This window comes from Petaurus breviceps, unplaced genomic scaffold (genome assembly GCF_028583685.1).
Source record: "Petaurus breviceps papuanus isolate PSGF00001 unplaced genomic scaffold, PetGlider_PUasm1.0 229, whole genome shotgun sequence".
NCBI classification, from domain to species: domain Eukaryota; kingdom Metazoa; phylum Chordata; class Mammalia; order Diprotodontia; family Petauridae; genus Petaurus; species Petaurus breviceps.
Window position 1 is genome coordinate 7,003,546 of NW_027185903.1, and position 19,141 is coordinate 7,022,686.

The 19,141-nt window shown below is 35.0% G+C and overlaps 1 protein-coding gene across 5 annotated transcripts in view; it reads left to right on the forward strand.

Annotated features, from left to right (window-relative positions):
- Positions 1 to 19,141, forward strand: part of NIPBL (NIPBL cohesin loading factor) — a 275,650-nt gene that overhangs the window by 106,755 nt on the left and 149,754 nt on the right. The gene's annotated exons all lie outside the window — the stretch shown is intronic.

Below are 19,141 nucleotides of genomic sequence, written 5' to 3' on the forward strand. Positions count from 1 at the left end.
ATGCTATTCTTATTTGGTTTACTACAGAGTAATAATTCTGGGTTATTTGCATTGGCACTCCTTCATATTTGAAAGTCTTTTTCTCTTTATGACTTAATGTCATTCTTTTTTAATGTTTTATTTCTTTTTTTTTTAGTCATTCTGTAATTTCTTAGTGTTTCATGATCTCTTAGGAAACCACAAAATTCTCTTTGTAATTTGTGAATTTTGATTCATTTTCCTTGTTTGTATAATTCTTGCCCACAACATTCTGTTTTTTCATTGACTTCACACCTTTATCTTTATGAATCTCTATTGGTTCATCTGTTCCCAAGCTAAGTTTCTCCTCAGGCTTTCTCCTTCGATTTTTCAGACTTTATTTTACGTCCCTGTCATTTATCTCTGGTTTCTCTCCTCTTTGGCCCATTTCCTTTTTACTTCTTCATAGGGTCTCCTTCACCCTCTCTCCCTTACACCAGGATGGGAAATCTTACTCCTCCTTTGAGATGGGAGGCAAGCATTGGCCCCAGTTGAGTTTACAATTATCTTTTCCCCTGTCCCTGACAGCTCCTTCCCTTCTACCCAATTCTAGGATACATTCTGCTTTCATCTCCCCATATCTCCTACATTACCCCTTCTTTTATGTGGCTGGGAAGAATCATTATCAGAGGTTTTAGGGTTGAAGAGTTACCAAACAAGCACCTACAACATAGATACTCTGTGCCAGGTACTGGGGATACAGTATCTACCTGCAGCTCTACATTCTGCTTGAGGAATACAACATATTTCCAAATGTGTGTGTGTAATTATATATGTAGTAATAGTAGTCTGGAGAGGGCATTAATAATAACAAGAGAGAAATTAGGAAAGGCTCCTTGAAAAAAAGCAAAGCCTTGAAGGAGTTCCAAGAGAGAAGTGGGGATGTTTGAGATAAACAACTACTCCATCATCTTTCCTATTGTGTGATCCCTAGAAGTTCTTTGGTAAGAAGATGTACAGAGGATCCAAAAGTTAAGTAAGTATTGAGCATTAGGGAGTTCTCAATTATGGAGAATTGAAATAAACAGAAGAATAGGAGAACCAGATACTATCAAAAAAAAACAACAGAGAAAGGAAGAGTTTCACGGACAAAGTACTCAGTAGTTATGAATACATGAATTCAAGAACATGCGATTTTGTCCAGAAAGTGATGACTTTTCAGAGCATGTAATTTGGAAGAAATCCAAATGATCAAAATCATATGAAAAAATTCAGTCACTAATAATTAGAAAAATGTACGTTCAAGCAACTTTGAACAACTTTTTATCATCTACCTAATCAGACTGGCAAAGATGACAAAAGAGGAAAATTTCAAATGTTATAGGAGCCAAGGGAGAATATGAATTGATCTTGTTATTCTGGAAAGCATTTGGAACTTCTGCCCAAAAAGTTAGTGAATGTGCATACATAATCTTTGACCCAGCTATACTACTATTAGACCTATATACCTCAAATGACATTTTTTTAAAAGGGCCTAACTGCACAAATTTATTTGTAGTAGATCATTTTGTGATAGCTAAAATTATAAACTTAAGGAATAACCTCCTTTGGGGGAATGACTACATAAATTGTGCTATACAAATGTAATATAGTATTAATAAACCAAGAAATGACTAAATGGACAATTACAGAGGAAACTGGGAAGACTTAAGTGAACTAATGCATAGTGAAGTGAACAGAACTGAACAATTTACACAATAGCATTACAGAGAAAAACAGTTTTGAAAGACTCTAGGACTTTGATCAACACAATTGATGAATAATGAATACAAAAGAATAAAAATGAAACATCACTCACCTCCCAAAAGAGAGTAGATATAAGACATTTTCAGACAACTAATGTGAGAATTTGTTTTGCTTCACAACTATTTATTGAGGGCTTAATTTTTCTGGATTTAAAAGAAAAATTTTAATTGCTTAATGGAGCATAGTAGGAGGTATGAATGAATAGAAAGTACTTGTTAACTAGGGAAATAAAAGATAAACTAGATGTAAATAAACAATTAAAAATATAAAAATTACAATATGCCTGTCTTTCCCTCATCTTCAACTTAACTATTGTTGGATTATTTGAATAGATTATGTGAAAACTACTAAAATTATTCAAAGTCTCTTCTCTCTTTTTTTCCCCTAATTTTTAATTTTTAGCTTTGTTCTAAGTAGTTGATGGTCTTGCTACATACAGGCAGCTGACTTAGAGATATGACTGACTCAGGCTAACAAGGAACCAGAGGCTACAAGTACAGCCTCCTCATTTTACACTCAAGGAAACCAAAGCCAGGAGGTGAGGTGACTTGCCCAAAGTCATGCAAGAAATTAAGTGGCAAATCTACTCCATCTCAAAAGCCAGTGGTACTGAGCATGACCATAAAACAATAAATGACAACAAGAATAAGATGACTTGTTATAATTGGATTGTATGAATTTTGCTTTTCCTACATTTTTGAAGCTTTTTTTTTAACATTTTCAACTTTCATACACTTTTATAGTTACTGTGTTTACCTTCTGTTGCAGACCCAACTGATGAGCCACAAATTTTCTTTTAACAATTTTTTTTACTGTGATCTTTTCTTTTGTATATCACCAAAACTTCTCCCAGTATTTCTCTCTTCCCCCTCCAGCAAGCCATCCAATATAACAGATAACAATTTTCATAAAGAAAAAGAGAGGGGAAAAATCAGCAGAACCAGTCAATACGTTGAAAAAGTTTGAAAAATAAATGCAATGAACAACACCCATGGACCTCCTATCTGTGCAGAGATGTTTGGTATGGGTGTCTTTTTATTTCTTTTTTGGGGGGTCATATTTGTTCTTTGAACTTTTACAGCATTCCTTTTTTTATTGTTTTGTGGTTTGCTCCATTTACATTGTTGTAGGTATTATGTATTTTTTTGTTCTTTCCTTGATTTCTTTGTATTCTTCCTTCCTCATTTCTTACAGTACAATAAATATTCTGTTACATTCAAGTACCATAATTTTAGACATTCCCAATCAGTGAACATCTACTTTATTTCCAATTATTTTACTGTCACAAAAAATACTTCTATAAATATTATGGTGCATATGACGACTTCATTCTTGCCAGTGATCTCCATGGGATATAACCCTAATAGTGAAATATCTGTCATCATATGGTATGAACGTTTTAGTCACTTTGGTTGCATAATTCTAAATTGTTTTCCAAAATGGTTTTACCGATTCAGACCCCTTCCAACAGTGCATTAGTGTTATCTTCCTACAACCTCTTCAACATTGACTTCCCATCTTTTGTCATCTTGATCTTTTTTTTTAATTGAGTGTGAAGTGAAACCTCAAGAGTTGTTTTGTTTTGCATTCCTCTTCTTAGTAATGAGAACATTCTTTTATGTGGTTGCTTATTGTTTTTCATTTTTCTTTTGAAAACTGCTCATATACTATCTTTTGACAACCTATGTCAGAGTCTATAAACATTTATTGTGCCAGATAGGCATTGTCCTGAGGATACAAAGAAATGGCATAAGACAGTTCCTATCCTCAGAGAGTTCACAATCTAATAGAGAAAGACAAGATATAAAAAGAAGCTTAAGGAGGAGAGGGCAGCGAGCCTGGGCAGGGCAAGATGGAATTCCTATGGCCTGTATGTGAAATTATGAGGTAAATGCCCTGGGAGGATCTCATGGGGTCTCCATGATGTCCAGCTCTTACGCTCTCCAACCAGAGAGAGGGAGAAGCCCCAATGACAGGACATACTGAGGAGGTGTGAGTTTAGTCTAGTGTTTGATAAATTGAAAAACACAAATTACTTAGGCAAGAACTCCCTATTTGATAAAAACTGTTGAGAAAAGTGGACAACAGTCTGGCAGAAATTAGGCTGTGACCTTAGTATCAAGGATCATACTATAAAAAATTAGAAGAGAAGCAGATCATATGACTTTCACAGCAGTGGGTAGGAAAGGAATTCTTAATCAGTCAGTGAATAGAGACAATTAAGACAAGATAGATCATTTTGATTAAGTGAAATTGAAAAGCTTCTGCACAAACAAAAGTAATGCATCCAGGTTTGGTATTCAAGATATGCAGATTATAAAATACACGTGTGTATAAATATATTTATTATATGTATGTGTTTTTTAAAAAATGCAACTAAAAGCTATTATCTTACATATAAGCTTTTACCACCTAGCTACTGTCCTGGACTTCGTCATCTCCAAAAACAAATCCCCTTACTAAAAGGATTTGTTCTGTGAAGTTTGGATTCAGTCAAAGGGTGGCACTTAAGGACCTAGAGGGCCACATGTGACCTCAAGGCCACAGGTTCCCCACCCCTGAGGTTTGGCATGTGAGGATGAGATGTTATTGCTATGTGTTGGGAAATCTTGGACAGAAGCTTGTATCCAATCTGATAATAATGGAGAGGTCTTGTAGGTATGTAGTTGTAGTGTAGGTATGGGTAGATGGAGAATATTCAGTTAAATTAGCCTGTTGTCATATGTAATAAAAAAATTTTTTTTCTTGGTTTTCCTTGTACATTTAGTTAATTTAATTTTCCTCCCTCTTTTCAAAATCAAATTGGCTAAAAGTTTATCCATTTTGTTAGTCTTTTCAAATAACCAGGTTTTAGTTTTGTTTATCAGTCTTCTGGTTTTCAATTTATTTTTCCCTAAATTTTTTAGTTTTCTTCTGCATATTTTTGGTTTTGTTTATGTGTTGTTTTTTTAATATTTTAAATTTTATCTATTCATTCATGCTTTTTCTTATTTTGTAACATGTTTTTAGAGATGTAATTATTCCTCTGATTATTGCTTTAAGTTGCATTCCAGAAAATATTGGTATGTTGTTTCATCACTCTATCATTGTCTGTCATAGACTTACTATCTCTGTAATTTATTCTTTAACCTTCTATTTGTTCAGTATTTTGTTATTAAGTCTGTGTAGGTCTGTGTCTCTTGCTGAGTTATGTCTTGATTACTATTCTTATTGTATTGTTTGTAACAGCTGTGTTTAGTATGTCTGCTTTTTTACATTTATAATTTTTTGTGTCTTATAGGGTCTGTTATTGTAAGTTATCATTTGATGCTGACAAATATGTATATTCTTTCATGTTGCCATTCAGAAAACATAAAACTTTTAACCCTTAATTTATATACTCTTCCATTTGCTGCAAATATGTTTAATATTATTTGTTCATTGTCTATGGTTCCATTAATCATAATGTAATTTACTTGTTTATCTCTCCTGATAGTCTGAATGTTTGGGTTTTTTTTTTTCTTCTTAAAGCATGATTGCAACTCCTTTTTTTGAATCATTTGATTGTTCTACTTTCAATTTTGATTTTTTTTTTTTAAGCAATTGGGATTAAGTAACTTGCTCAAGGTTACACGGCCAGGTGTTTCTGGGTGAATGCTAGGTGTCTGAGCCTGGATTCGATCCCCAGGTCATCACAACACTGGGGCCGGTGCTCTTACTCACTGTGCAACCTGGCCACCCCTTGATTTTTTTTTTAGATGTGTTTTTTTCCCTTAAACAACAACCTGTAAAGTTTTGGGTTGGGTTGTTGTTTTTTTTTTTTAATCCATTTTGCTGCGTTATTTTTGTATTTTAGACAATTGCATTATCTTCATATTTGTGGGGTGTTTTTATTTTGTTTAGTGCTAAAAAAAATTTTTTTAACGACCATAAAGAAATACTTTGTCCCTGCTCTTTGTTTTTCTTATGCAGCTCTATTTCTACTGTTTCTCCTGTTTTGCTACTTCTTCTTTAGTTTTGGATTTTTACTTAAATTATTGATTTCTGTCTTTTCTCTTTTAGTTGTGGGATTAGTATGAAATCACCCCTCTTTTAGATTTCTTGTTAGTTTTCTTTTTACTGTGCCTTTTTAAATAAATTTTTTTTTGCTTTATTTTCTTCCTTATAATTCTCTTTTCTTGAAGTCTCTGAAATTTTATTCTCTGTTTTATGGACTGTGCTCTTATTTACTTTCTCTTTAATCTCTTCATGCTTCTCATGGAGTTAAAGGTTTTGAAATAATGGGTTTAAATTACTTTTTCTAATGTTATTGTGCTTTATCTCTCCCCCCACCCCCCACCCCCAGCATACTTTTGTTTCTTTTCTCTGTGTCACTCTTGGAAGTATCAATTAATGAGGGAAGTAATTTTGGACAGAAGGATTTACCTTGTGTCCCAAATCCATTCCTCCTGGATCTCCCCATGATCATTTTCCTTCCCAAAGATCATACTTATCTCATCTTTTATGCTCTGCCTTCCATCTATCCCCTTCTGTTTGCCAACTGCCTTTTAGGAGCTCACACGTCTTTTCTGTGCCATGACTTCTGAATGAGGGCTTACCTCTCTGCATTTAATGCTGTTAGCTATCCTCAGCCCATAGAAATTCCTTTCTGGGATTTTTGGATTCTGTTTCCTTCTACTTCTCCTTCCTACCTCACTTTTTCAGTCTCCTTTGCTGTTTCATCAGCCATGTTAAACTCACTAACTCTGAGTATACCCTTAAGGCTTTGTCCTGAACCCCCTTCTCTCTTCTCTTTATACTTCCCACATTGTGAGAATTTATATATCCAATTCTAAGCTCTCTTCTTGAGCTGCAGTCCCCCATCATCAACTGCCTGTTGGATTTCAAATTAGTTCTTCCAGAGGCCTCTCAAGCCCAAAATATCCAGAGATATCTTAAACTAGAAATCTCAAAAACCTTTTAACTCAGCATATCATTTTTTCTCCCCAACGCTTCTCTCCTCCATATTTCTCTTTTTCAGTAAAGGGTATCACCATCTTTACAATATCCCAGTTTCATAATATTGTCTACTTCCTTTACTTCCTCCTAATTCTCACTCTACCTATCCAGTATGTTAACAAATCTTGTCTTTCTTTTCTATCTTTATGTGTCTCTCCCATATGTCTTCACCTCTCTACTTGTGCTATTACTCTAATTCATGACCTTTATCACCTCCTGCTTGAACTACTATAATAGCTTTCTAATTGATCTACCTAACTCAAGCCTCCTTTCACTCCAGCTTTCACCCTGATGCATCCTTCACAAAACTGTCAAAAGTAATTTTCCTAAAGCATGGATCTGATATTTCAAACCCTCTCCTCTGCTGCACCTCTACGCCAGTTAGTAACCTTCAGTGGTTTCCAGTCAACGAACTTCTATTTTGTTCCAACTCTTTGCTGTAAATCAAAAAAAAGTGCCTTTTAAATAGATAGATACAGAAAGGGTTATCAATCAATGATCTCCTTAAAGTGTATGCCAAGCAAGTAGAATCTATGGTTCAAAAGATATAGGCATCTAAGCTATTTTATTTGCTTGATTCCCGATCACCAATTCACTGCTCCACCAACAGTGCATTAGTGTTTTTGTTTTTCCACAACCCCTCCAAAATTGATTATTGCCATCTTTTGTCAGCTTTACCAGCTTTTTAAGTACAAGGTGAAATGTCAGAATTGTTTTGTCTTATTGTTTGTGACTTGGAACATTCATATGGTTGTTAATTGTTTTCAGTTTTTCTTCTGAGAATTGTTTATCTCCTTGGACCATTTACTTCTCTATAGGGCTGTGGCCTTTATCTTAAATATCTGTTGTCTATGTGTCTTGAATATTAAACCCTTATCAGATATATTTGATAGATTTTCACCCCACTCATCCATTTCCCTTCTTCTTGTCGCTTTTCATTTTCATGTAATCAAAGTTAGCTATTTTATCTTCTGTAATTGATTCTATCCCTTGTTTGGTTAAGAATTCATCCTTTACTCAAAACTGTGAAAGATAGATAATCTCTTCTAATGTTTTATAGTATGATCTTTAGTATTCAGTTCACACATCAATTTTGAATATATTGTGAACTATGGTGTAACTAATGATATTTTAATTGCTAAATCTAATGGCCTTTTCTCAACCTTCATCCTTTTTTGACCTCTGAATGCTCTCTGCTCTCAGTTTTTGTGATACTGCTTTCTCTTTGTTCTTTCTTCTCTGTCTGCTTCTCCATTTCCTTTGCTGGATCATCATTTCTGTTCAGCCCCTTAAGGAGGTATACCTTAAGGCTATGTCTTAGGTCCTCTTCTCTTTATACTATCACAGGAATTCTTAACCATTTTTTTGTTATTGGACTATTTTTGACAGGCTGAAGGCTAGGAGACTCCATCTTAGAATAATATTTTTAAATTCATAAAATATATGTAGTATTACAAAGGGTGCCATTTTTGTTGAAATACAGATTGTTATTTTATTTTTTTAAATATTGATTTATTTAAGAAGCAGGTACATGGACCTCAGGTTAAGAACCCCTCCTCTATTACTTAGTCAACAACTACCATGGGTTAAAATTTTCATCTCTACAAATGACTGTCAGATCAGCATATCCCATCTATCTCTCTTCCGTGCACCCTTTATGCATTACCAGCTGCCTTTTGGACATTTCAAACTGGTTTTCCACAATGCATCTCAAATTGAATTCATTCTCTTTTCTCCTGAACCTCTCTTATAAATTTCCCTGTATCCATTGAGGACAGTACCATCCTTCCAGTTCTCCAGGTTTGCAGCCTTGTCTTCCCTAACTCTTCTTTCTTTCCTCACATATCCTTTCACTTGTGCAGTCTTGATGATTCTACCGTGAATGTCTCTCATATCCTTTCCTTTCTACTCAAAGCCATCCCCCTAGTTTAGACCCTCATCACCATTTGCCTGAATTATTTCCATAGCCTCCTAATTGGTCTACTTATCTCAAGTCTTTCCCCACACCAACTTACCCCTCATATAAGCTACCAGATTTGCCAGACAAATCATGTTTGACTGTATTTATTCTATAGATTCAGTGGCACCTTACTAATTAGAGGATCAAATATAAACATATCTCTTCAGCATTTAAAGGTCTTCACTGTGTGACCTTATCCTACATTACTTATACATTCATCCTTATCACACACTACAGTTTAGCCTAACTGTCTCCTTTGTTTTTCACCCATGTAACTTCATCTCCGATCTACCTGCCTTCTAGTTGGCTCATCTTATCCCCTCTGCCTAGAATTCACTCCCTCCTCACCACTTCCTTTCGTTTCAGTTAACTTCAGTTAAAGATTCAGTTAATGCACTACTGTGTACGGAAGATCTTTCCTGGTTCTTTCCTCTCTCCTCACACCTACAACTCCACCCAAGGCAGCATAGTTCAAATTCTGCTTTAAATACATATAGCTTTATAATCCTGGCAACTCAAATCATGACTTCTAGTTAGTTTCTTTAATTGTAAAATGTGATAATAGCACCTATCTCAGAGTTGTGCGGAGCAGATAGAATGTGTTTAAAGCACCTTATAAATCTTAAAATGATTTATAAATATTAGCTGTTATTCTATTGTATGTGTCTATATATGTGTTTGTTGTCTCTTTTCTTAGAATATAACTTCCTTGTAGGTAGGAACTTTTTCACTTTTATTTTTGTATGGAACACCTGGTAGGGGCTTAATAAATACTTGTTGATTAATTAATTGACCCAGTACTTTAAAGTTAGCAAAGTTTCTTCCTCAGAACAGTCCAGTTAGCCATTGTACAAATTATCCCCAGAGTCAAACATTAAGCTTCAGATAAATTGTCTTTGGTCACACGGAAAATAACAGAACGAGAATTTAAGCAGATAAGAGAACTGACCTGGAGTCAGGAAAACTTGAATTCAGATCCAGCCTCAGATACCTATTAGTTGCTTGATCCGGGGCAAATCATCTAACCTCTCACAGCTGCTTCAACTGTAAAATGAGATTATAATAACACCTATCTCCCACAGTTGTGAGGATAAAATGTGATAATATCTGTAAAGTACTTTTCAAACCTTAAAATGCTGTAAAAAAATGTTGTTGTTGTTGTTGTTTTAGTCCGTTATAGTTTTATTGTCCAACTCCTGGTTGGACCCATTTGGATTTTCTTGGCAGAGATACTGGAGTGGTTTGCCATTTCCTTTTACAGGTGAGGAAACTAAGGAAGCAGGATTAAGTGACTTGCCCAGGGTTAAAATAGTCAGTGTCTGAGACCAGATTTTGAATTCAGGAAGAGGAGTCTTCCTGACTTCAGGCCTGGCATTCTGCTGTGCCACTGTTATTTAAGAACCCAGGATTCCTGTGTTCACATCAGCGCTGTTTCCATTTTATAGTATTTAGGACAAAAATCAGGTAAACATCTGCAATGCCAAGGGTTTTTGAATCAAAGACTGACATAAAGCAAATAGATCCATTTAGATGTTTATATATCACTTTTAAGTTAGGATCTGTTCTTTTTTTAAAAAATAGCTAGAGACAGTATCCCTTTTTGTCTTAAGGGATTTCATAACTCTTTCTAACTCTTTTCTTCCTAACTCTTTCCTACTCCCAAGCTTTCTATTTTCATTCATTTTTTTCCAACAAGTCTAAAGATTATTGTTCACCTTACATAATTTCATAAAAAAAATTGTAAGCATCTTAAATGTTTAACAGTTAAGAGTTAAATTGTGTAACAATGATTAAATGGCATTTTATAAAACATTTTAAGGTGGAAAGTGAATAAACATTTAGATAGTGCCTACCACATGATAGACACTATGCTTTACAAATATATCATTCATCATCACAACAACTCTTCTTTTTGACATAGATAATAATATAGTAGTAATCTTGGACAAATCTGACATAAAAAAATATACAGAATTGAACAAATTGCTTAAGAAACTAGATCTAAAAGACTTAGAGTGAATTACCTATAAAGAATATACCTTCTCAGTACCACACATAACTTGTATAAAAATTGACCCTATGTTAGGGCACAGAGACGCTACAAATAAATAAAAAAGACAGAAATAGTGAATATATCTTTTTTAGACCATAATGCAATAAGTAGTAATCAGCTCAGGTAGCACAAAAGAAATAATAATATTAACAACAGCTAATATTTATATAGCACTTACTATATACCAGGCACTGTGCTAAGTGCTTTATAATTCTTGTCTCATTTGATCCTCACAACAACCTAGGAGATAACTGCTATTATTTTCCGAAAATGACACCATCCCAAATGGAGACAGCAATGAAATCCTTAAGAATGAGTAGTCAAATAATAGAAACTACTTCCCTCTTAATTTTTTTTATTTCTAATACGTGTTTCATGAAAAAATTTACCTTTAAATTATATTGCAGACCTTAAATTAACCATTAAAGCCTCATTTAAAGTCTAAATAGAATTGTTTTATGTGAGGTTGGCTGGTGTTTTCCAAATTTGAAGTATTGAAAATATTTGCATAAGAAGAAAATAGAAAAAGTCTTATTAATATTTTTGCATTATTTTATGTGCAATTCAGTATTTAAGTTTGACCTCATTACCAGTCTGTAATTATGGTACAGTAATTTAATAGATCAGAAATCATTTATGTTCAAATCTATTTGTACCTCGTATGACTGGAGCTTTTTACTTACTGAAAAATAGGAAGAGGAATCTATTTTTAAAAATCATTAACAGTAAGGTCAAGATAGAGGAAAACACTGCCCTCTCCCATTTGTTAAGTTATTTCCATATTTACGACCTGACTTATTTCTGTGATGTTATATGATTCTGAAAATACTTAGTGTATCCAGTGGTGGAAAAAAATTGTAATTTAAGGTTGCTCTTTAAAAGTTAAAGTTTCCAATTTAGCCAAAAGTAGATGAATAGCTTTATACTTAGGAAATAATTATATCTATGCCTCTTCTTCTAATGATCAAACGAGAAACATATTTTGTCTTCGGTGGATTTTTTTTCCATGTGATCATATCTCAGCTGGATGATATCTTTCACATCATTCTTTTTCTGTTCCTACTTAGCGAATTTCTACATGCCCATAACTTGCAACAGCCTCTCAAAGAGCATTCTAGTGTCTTGCCCTCCTCCAGTATTTTATATCTGCTTTGTATGTATTTTTGTATACTTTTTTATGTACAGGTTTCCTATTAGAATGTAAACTCCTAGAGCACAAAGACTACTTTGTGCCTGGCACATATTGTAATAGGCACTTAATGAATATTTGATTGATTTATTGATTGGGGTATCACTTAGGCAAAAGCAGTGGAAAATTGGTTTTAAACAGATTTGCTGTTTAAAATCTAGGGATATGGTTTGTGTCTAATATAATTAGGGCCTAAGTTATGGGGATTTAATTTATTTTTCAATCTTAAATAATCTTCAGTTATTTACTTTAAATAATTAGAGCTTTGCATGAGTGATGTTATTTTAGTTCCGTTTATTGTCTTCTTGCCATTTAACTCATACCTTGTTTCATTTCTTTTGCATATTATTTCTTTCCAGAAACTTGTACTAAAATTGTTTTAGCAACTACATTTTAGCACTAATTTACCCATCATTTTCCTTGAGATTTGCCTCAGTGGCTCTTTGTGGGTGTGACTAAGAAGACTAGTATACCAGATTGGGTTTTATTTCAGTTCAATTTCACAAGTTTTTGTTGAGTACTTACTATTGCTTAGCACCCATTGCATAATTGTAGTGCCTGACTGAATCTAGCTATTTTACTGGTGGCCTATCTGAAACCTTTTTGTAAAATGAGACACCCCATTCCTGATACACCCCATTCCTGATTGCTATAAACCAGTCTGCTCTGCCTGCTGCTTTCTTTGTCCTATAAATTTATAGCTAGGTCCTATTATTTGGGGTTGTGATTCATTGTGCTTCAGAAGTTTTTTCTGCCTACTATGCATGTTTCACCTTTCTTTACTTTAGCAGAATTGGCTTGATTATTCTGCTGTTACTTAAATTCACTATGGCATAATTGAGTTGGAATAAGTACAATTTCAATGCTGGTAATTTTGTTTTGTTTTCCCTAGTACTGATTATTGCTAGTCTTGTTAAGTGTTAATATTGTTTGCTTTCATTTTTAGGAATTTTCTGGTATAGGAGAAAAGTTGCTAGTCTATTGTTGGGAAAACTGTCTTCTAGATCAGCACTGCAATTTACTGAGTACTTACTACCAAGTGGAAAAAAAGGACCTCAGAATTACAGTGTTACAGACTTTCACTTAGTTCCACTGAGGCTCATTGAAACTAAATGATTTGCCCAAGATCATATGCAGACATCTTTGAATTTAGGTCCTCTTACTGTAAATACAAGAGTTTTTCCATCTTATCATGTAACTGCCTCATTTATCTGTTTAATGAGAGAGTTGGACTAAGTTATCGCATATTTTACTTCTAGTTCTGAAATCTTGTAAGTTGGACATGACACCTATGGTAGATCTAACAACCCTATAGAGAGTTCTATAAACTTTCTGAAGTACATACCCCAATCAGTAGAAAAGTTTTAAATATGCAATCCTAATAGATGTATATTTATTTATAAAACATACACATGTACTATGAGCAGTATCATCTCATGAAGCAGAAACAGCAGATGGTAAAAACCAGTTTAAAGAAATGAAGAATGTCTATTGCCCAGATTTCAACATGCATTTGGATGGACATCCTTCAGAGCTTGCCCAACAGCATGCATATATAGAAATGTACATGAGCTGGGCCCAGAACTGAACAGGAAGAAGAGAGTTGTGGTTTGGATTGCTTTGGAAAATTGCAAAGATTCCTTAATGACCTCAGTCTTCCTTATCGTTGTACCAGTGTTGTTATACTACAGGGAAACAGAATACAGCAGTGTGTGAAGAATTAAAAATGAGTGTCACACAGAGGGCACTGGAGATGTGAGGATGGTGGATGTGAGCAGGCTGTAACATGTGACCAGTGAGGACTGAAAAATAAGTGTGTAAAAAGTTATTAAAGAATTGTGTGATAGAGACTGAATATGAGATAGTCATGTAACAGGAGCAAAGGCTTATCTGTGGATAACCAGAGGGCTCCACTAGTACTATCCCAATGTCAGGAGATAGTCTCTAGCATATTGAGTGGGCTTCCTTTGCCAAACTTTTGTGAGAATGTAGACAAAAATTTCACAGGACAGACAGGAAGACAAGAGTGTGTTGTTATCAGCATCATTGGAAGTACCATCCCCACCCCCACTGCCAGTTGATGAGGTCATACTGATATCCACTTGTATTACAGAAGCTGCTGTGCCACAGTATTATGTACATTATTTAAACTGCACAAAAGACATTTTTAAATAATGGAATTTAAAGATGAAATAGGCTCAATATTTTATTTGAATAACTTACAAATCTCCTTTTGCTTCCGCTAAAATATTAACTATTTTTAGGGGGAACAATGTGATTTGAGTATGCCTCACTTTTGGTTGGTTTATTTAATCCCTGTATGTGACCTGGGGGGTAGGGAAGGTTTGTAAATTAATTATTAATTCATTGTCCACTCAATTTGGTTAGTATGACTAATCAAGCAGATGAATTTCTAAGTACTTTTTATTGAAAGATACATAACATAATAAATAATAGGTTGTACTAGCTTTTCAGCAGAGGTTATATTTTTCTGCAGATACTAATCCTTTACAATACAAAAACAAACAAAAGTTCATTGTTTCTGAACTTTACTAGTAGAAAATTTTCAGTTGTGAGCCATTCTTCCATCATTAGTGGTTCTACTTAGTGGGTGGTGTTACACCTTAAATTTCCTATCTCAGATATGTTTATCTTAGTTGGTTTTTTCTGAGTAGGAGGAACAGCAAAGAAGACCAGTTTGGCTTGAACTGTTGAATGGACGCAGGAAGGAGAGTAATATATAGTAGGACTTGGGACAGACTTTGGATTTTAAAAGCCTAGAGAAAAGTTTATATTTTATTTCAGTAATCTAGTAGGGAACCATTGTTGTTTATTGAAGAGGAATGGTGACACAGTCAGACCTGCACATAAGGAAAGTAACTTTGGTAGGTGTCTAAAAGATGAATTGGGGGAGGAGAGTCTTAAGGAAGACAGACCAATAGAAAAGTTGATGTCCAGTGAGAGATCATGAGCACCTAAACTAGGATGGTGACTGTGTGGGTGAGCAGGAGATAAGATGCAAAAGATATTATGGGGGTATAAATAGCAAGATTTGAACTAATTGTATATATGAAGTGAGGAAAATTGAGGAGTTAAGGATAATACAAAGGTTGGGAACCTCATGAGTAATGTGGGGGAGAGAAGATACCATAATGAGATCCGCAATACAGATTGCACCCCATCCATGAAACCATGAATTTAGAGGAAGGTTAAACCTTAGAATCCATCAAGTCCAGTCCTCTTGTTTGACAGATAAGAAACCAAGGCATAGAGTAGTGAAGTGACTTTCAGGATCACACAGCTAGGGAAAATGTCTGAGGTAGTATTTGAGCGCATTCTTGCTTATCTTGTATCACTTTGTCCCACTCAAAAAAGAAAAGGGGATGGGGCTTTACTAACCATTCCCTGTCCCTAGAATTCCTGCAAAAGCCACAAGGTTTATTAGAGGCTGAGGAGGAGTTTTCCTGGTGGCTTTTCTGTGGGTACTGAAAAGTTTGTCACAAACTCCACAACTGCTTCTGTGGGTACCTGACTAGGTCATACCTATCCTCAGAGGCCAATGCCCAACACAGAAAATTGGGTGGGGGTTGGAAGGTTGGGAGTTTTGTTGTTTTGTTTTTGTTTTTTTACAGTATGTGAGAGAACAAAGTTGGGGAGTATTGAAGGGATGAGTGGAAAGCAGCTATTGTCTTGTTGGAAACAAATCCTTTGCATATCAGGAGGAGGGTAGAATGGCACCCATCTTTCCAAGTTAGTGGTCATATATATGTGTTATGTGTGTGTGTGTGTGTGTGTGTGTGTGTGTGTGTGTGTCCTTTGCAGTTAAGCCAGGACTTTTTCTTTTCTTGCTTTTTAAAAAAATCTCTTTGGAATAAAGACCTAGTAGTGGTATTGCTGAATCAAAGGATAGACATAGTTTCATAGTCTTTTGGGCAAATTTCTCTCCCAAATGGTTGTGTCAGTTCACAACTATACCAATAATGCATTAGTGTCTTGATTTTTCCACACTCATCCCAACACTTGCAGTTTTCCATTTCTGTCATATTAGCCAATCTGATAGGTGTGAGGTGGTATCTCTTAGTGATTTTAATTTGCGTTCTTCTAAATCAGTGATTGAGAGCATTTTTTGTTCATTTAACTATCAAAAGCTTTGATTACTTCTTCTGAAAACTGCCTATTCTTATCCTTTGACCATTTATCAGTTGGGAAATGACTTACGTTCTTGTAAATTTGGCTCAGTTCTCTACATTCTAGAAAAATGAGACTCCCATCAGAGAAACTTGCTGCAAAAATCCCCTCCTAGTTTTCCTGCTTTCTCTCCAATAATGGCTGCCCTGGTTTTGTCCCTGCAAAAACCCTTCCACTTAATGCAATTAAAACCACTCATTCCACATCCCACAGTGCTCTCCACATCTTTTTTTGTCACAAACTCCTTCCCCATCCATCAATCCAACAGGCAAAGTATTCCATGCTCCCCTGACTTGCCCATGACACTTTATTTTTTTTTTTAATTTTTAAAAATTGATCCCTGATATTCTTGACCTTTAGTGTTCCAGATGAATTTTGTTATCTTTTTTTTCTAGCTCTGTAAAATAATTTTTGAGTAGTTTGATTGGTATGGTACTGAATAAGCAAATTATTTTAGGTATAGAGTTATAATTTTAATATATTGCCTTAGCCTATCCATGAACAGTTAATGTAGTTCCACAGTTGTTAAGATCTGATTTCATTGGGTAAAAAGTATTTTATAATTGTGTTGATATAGTTCCTGGGTTTGTCTTGGCAGGTAAACTTCCAGATATTCTATATTGTCTGCAGTTATTTTAAATGCAATTTCTCTTTCTAGCTCTTGCTTCTGGACTTTGTAATATATGGAAATGCTGATGATTTATGTGGATTTATCCTGCAAGTTTGCTGAAGGTGTTATTTTAACTATTTTTTTAATTGACTCTAGAATTCTACTATGTATGCCATCCTATCATCTGCAAAGAGTTGAATGTTTTTTCCCATTGCCTATTCTGATTCCTTTAATTTATTTTTCTTATTGCTATAACTAGCATTTCTAGTATAATATTATATAGTATGGTGTTAATGGGCATGCTTTACCCTGATCTTATTGGGAAGTCTTCTAGCTTATTCTCATTACAGATAATGTATAGACACTACTTATTATTTTAAGGAAAGTTCCATTTATTCTTCTGCTTTCTACAGTTTTTAATAGGAATGAATGTTGTATTTTATCAAAAGCTTTTTCTATCTCTGTTGAAATGATCGTATCATTTTTGTTGGTTTTGTTATTGTTATGGTCAGTTATGCTGAAAATTTTCCTCATATTGAACCAGCCCTGCATTCCTGGTATAAATCCCACCTGGTCATAGTGATTTATGTGGATTTATTTTTTGTGACATATTGCTGTGATGTCCTTACTAGTATTTTATTTTAAAATTTTGCATCAATATTCATTAGGGAAATTGGTCTGTAGTTTTCTTCCTTTGTTTTAGCTCTTCCTGGTTTAGGTATCAACACCATATTTGTGTTGAAGAAGGAATTTGGTAGGACTCCTTCTTTACCTATTTTCACACACACACACATACACACACGTGTGTGTGTAGAGTATTGGAGTTAGTTCTTCCTCAAATGTTCCTTAGAATTCACTTGTGAAATCCATCTGGTCCTGGGAATTTTTTTTGGGTGGGGGGAGGCCATTTATGGCTTATTCAATTTCCTTTTCTAAGATAGGGTTAAATATTCTATTTCCTCTGTTAATCTGGGCAGTTTCTGGTTTTGTATTGGCAATTTAATCTTATAAAATTTTCTGAGGTCATCCAGAACTTTGTTTATTTGTCAGAGATAAGACTTGAACACAGGACTTTATTGAATCCAAGACCAGCTCTTTACATACTGTATACTGTACTCATCTATTTTGTTGCTTCTCTCCAGGCCCTCCTACACCACACCTCTAATTCACCCTCACAAAGGCAGAACTTTTCTAATTTTTTGAGAAAACTGAGCCATTCACTGCGAGTCCTTTCATTCTCATCTTGTAAACCCCTGATTTCATCTCCCATTATTTTCTGCATTACCCTCTTCTTTAATGAAGTAGCCCTTCTAACAAGACCAACCCCCTATGCATACACTTGAGTTAATATTCTTCCCAACTTCTCAGCAGATATCATTCATCCTCCCTCTTTCACTGATCTTTAGATTCTCTCTATGTATGGGTCCTCTTCTGTGTTGTCTATGAATCAGCTGTCTCTCTTATCCTTAAAATATCCTCATAACATTCTACCATCTACCTCAAGATGTTTTCCTATATATCTCTTCCCTTTTTCCATCAAACTTCTAGGAAAAAAAGTTATTTATATTATCACTTCCTTTCACTCACTTTTCAATCTTTTGTAGTCTCCTGATTTCATTCAAAAGAATCGCTCTCTCTAGAGCTGCCTGTGGAGGCTTGATGGCCAAACTAATGGCATTTTCTCAGGCCTCATCCTTTTTCACCTTTCTGCAGTTTCTGTCACTTTTGTCTACCCTCTTCTTCTGGATTCTCTTTCCCCTCTGGGTTTGTGTGGTACCATTTTTCTTGATTGTCTTCCTACCTAGCTTACTACTTCTTATCAAATTCCTTTGCTGGAACATTATTCATATAATTCTCTCCAGTTGGCAATTTGCCATGGCTGCACCCTATGGTTCTATCCTGGACCTTTTGTTCTATGGGCTCCGAACTATCACTTAATGATCTCATCAGCTCCTATTTATTTATTTCTCATTTCTATGTAGATGACTCCTGGATCTATATAACCAGCCATAGTCTTATTTCTGAGTCCCATTTATCAACAACTACCTCTTAATCAATTGAACTTGATATCCAAGGGACAGAAAACTTAAACCTGTCCAAAATGAAATTTAGTATCTTTCCTCAAAATCTACCCCTTTTCCATACTTAGCCATTTTTGTCAAGGGCACTACCAACCTTCCATTCACCAAATTTCAGATCTTCAATGTCCTCTTCCCTCTCACTCCTTCCTACTTCCAGTCATTTGACAAATCTTGACATTTCTGCCTCCATGACAGGTCTTGAATCTGTCCACTTTTCTCCACTCACAAAATCACTGTCTTTCTCCAGGTCATCACCTTTTACTTGGACCCCTGCAATGGGCTCCTGTTTGGTTTCCTTGCCTTACATCTCTCCCTGATT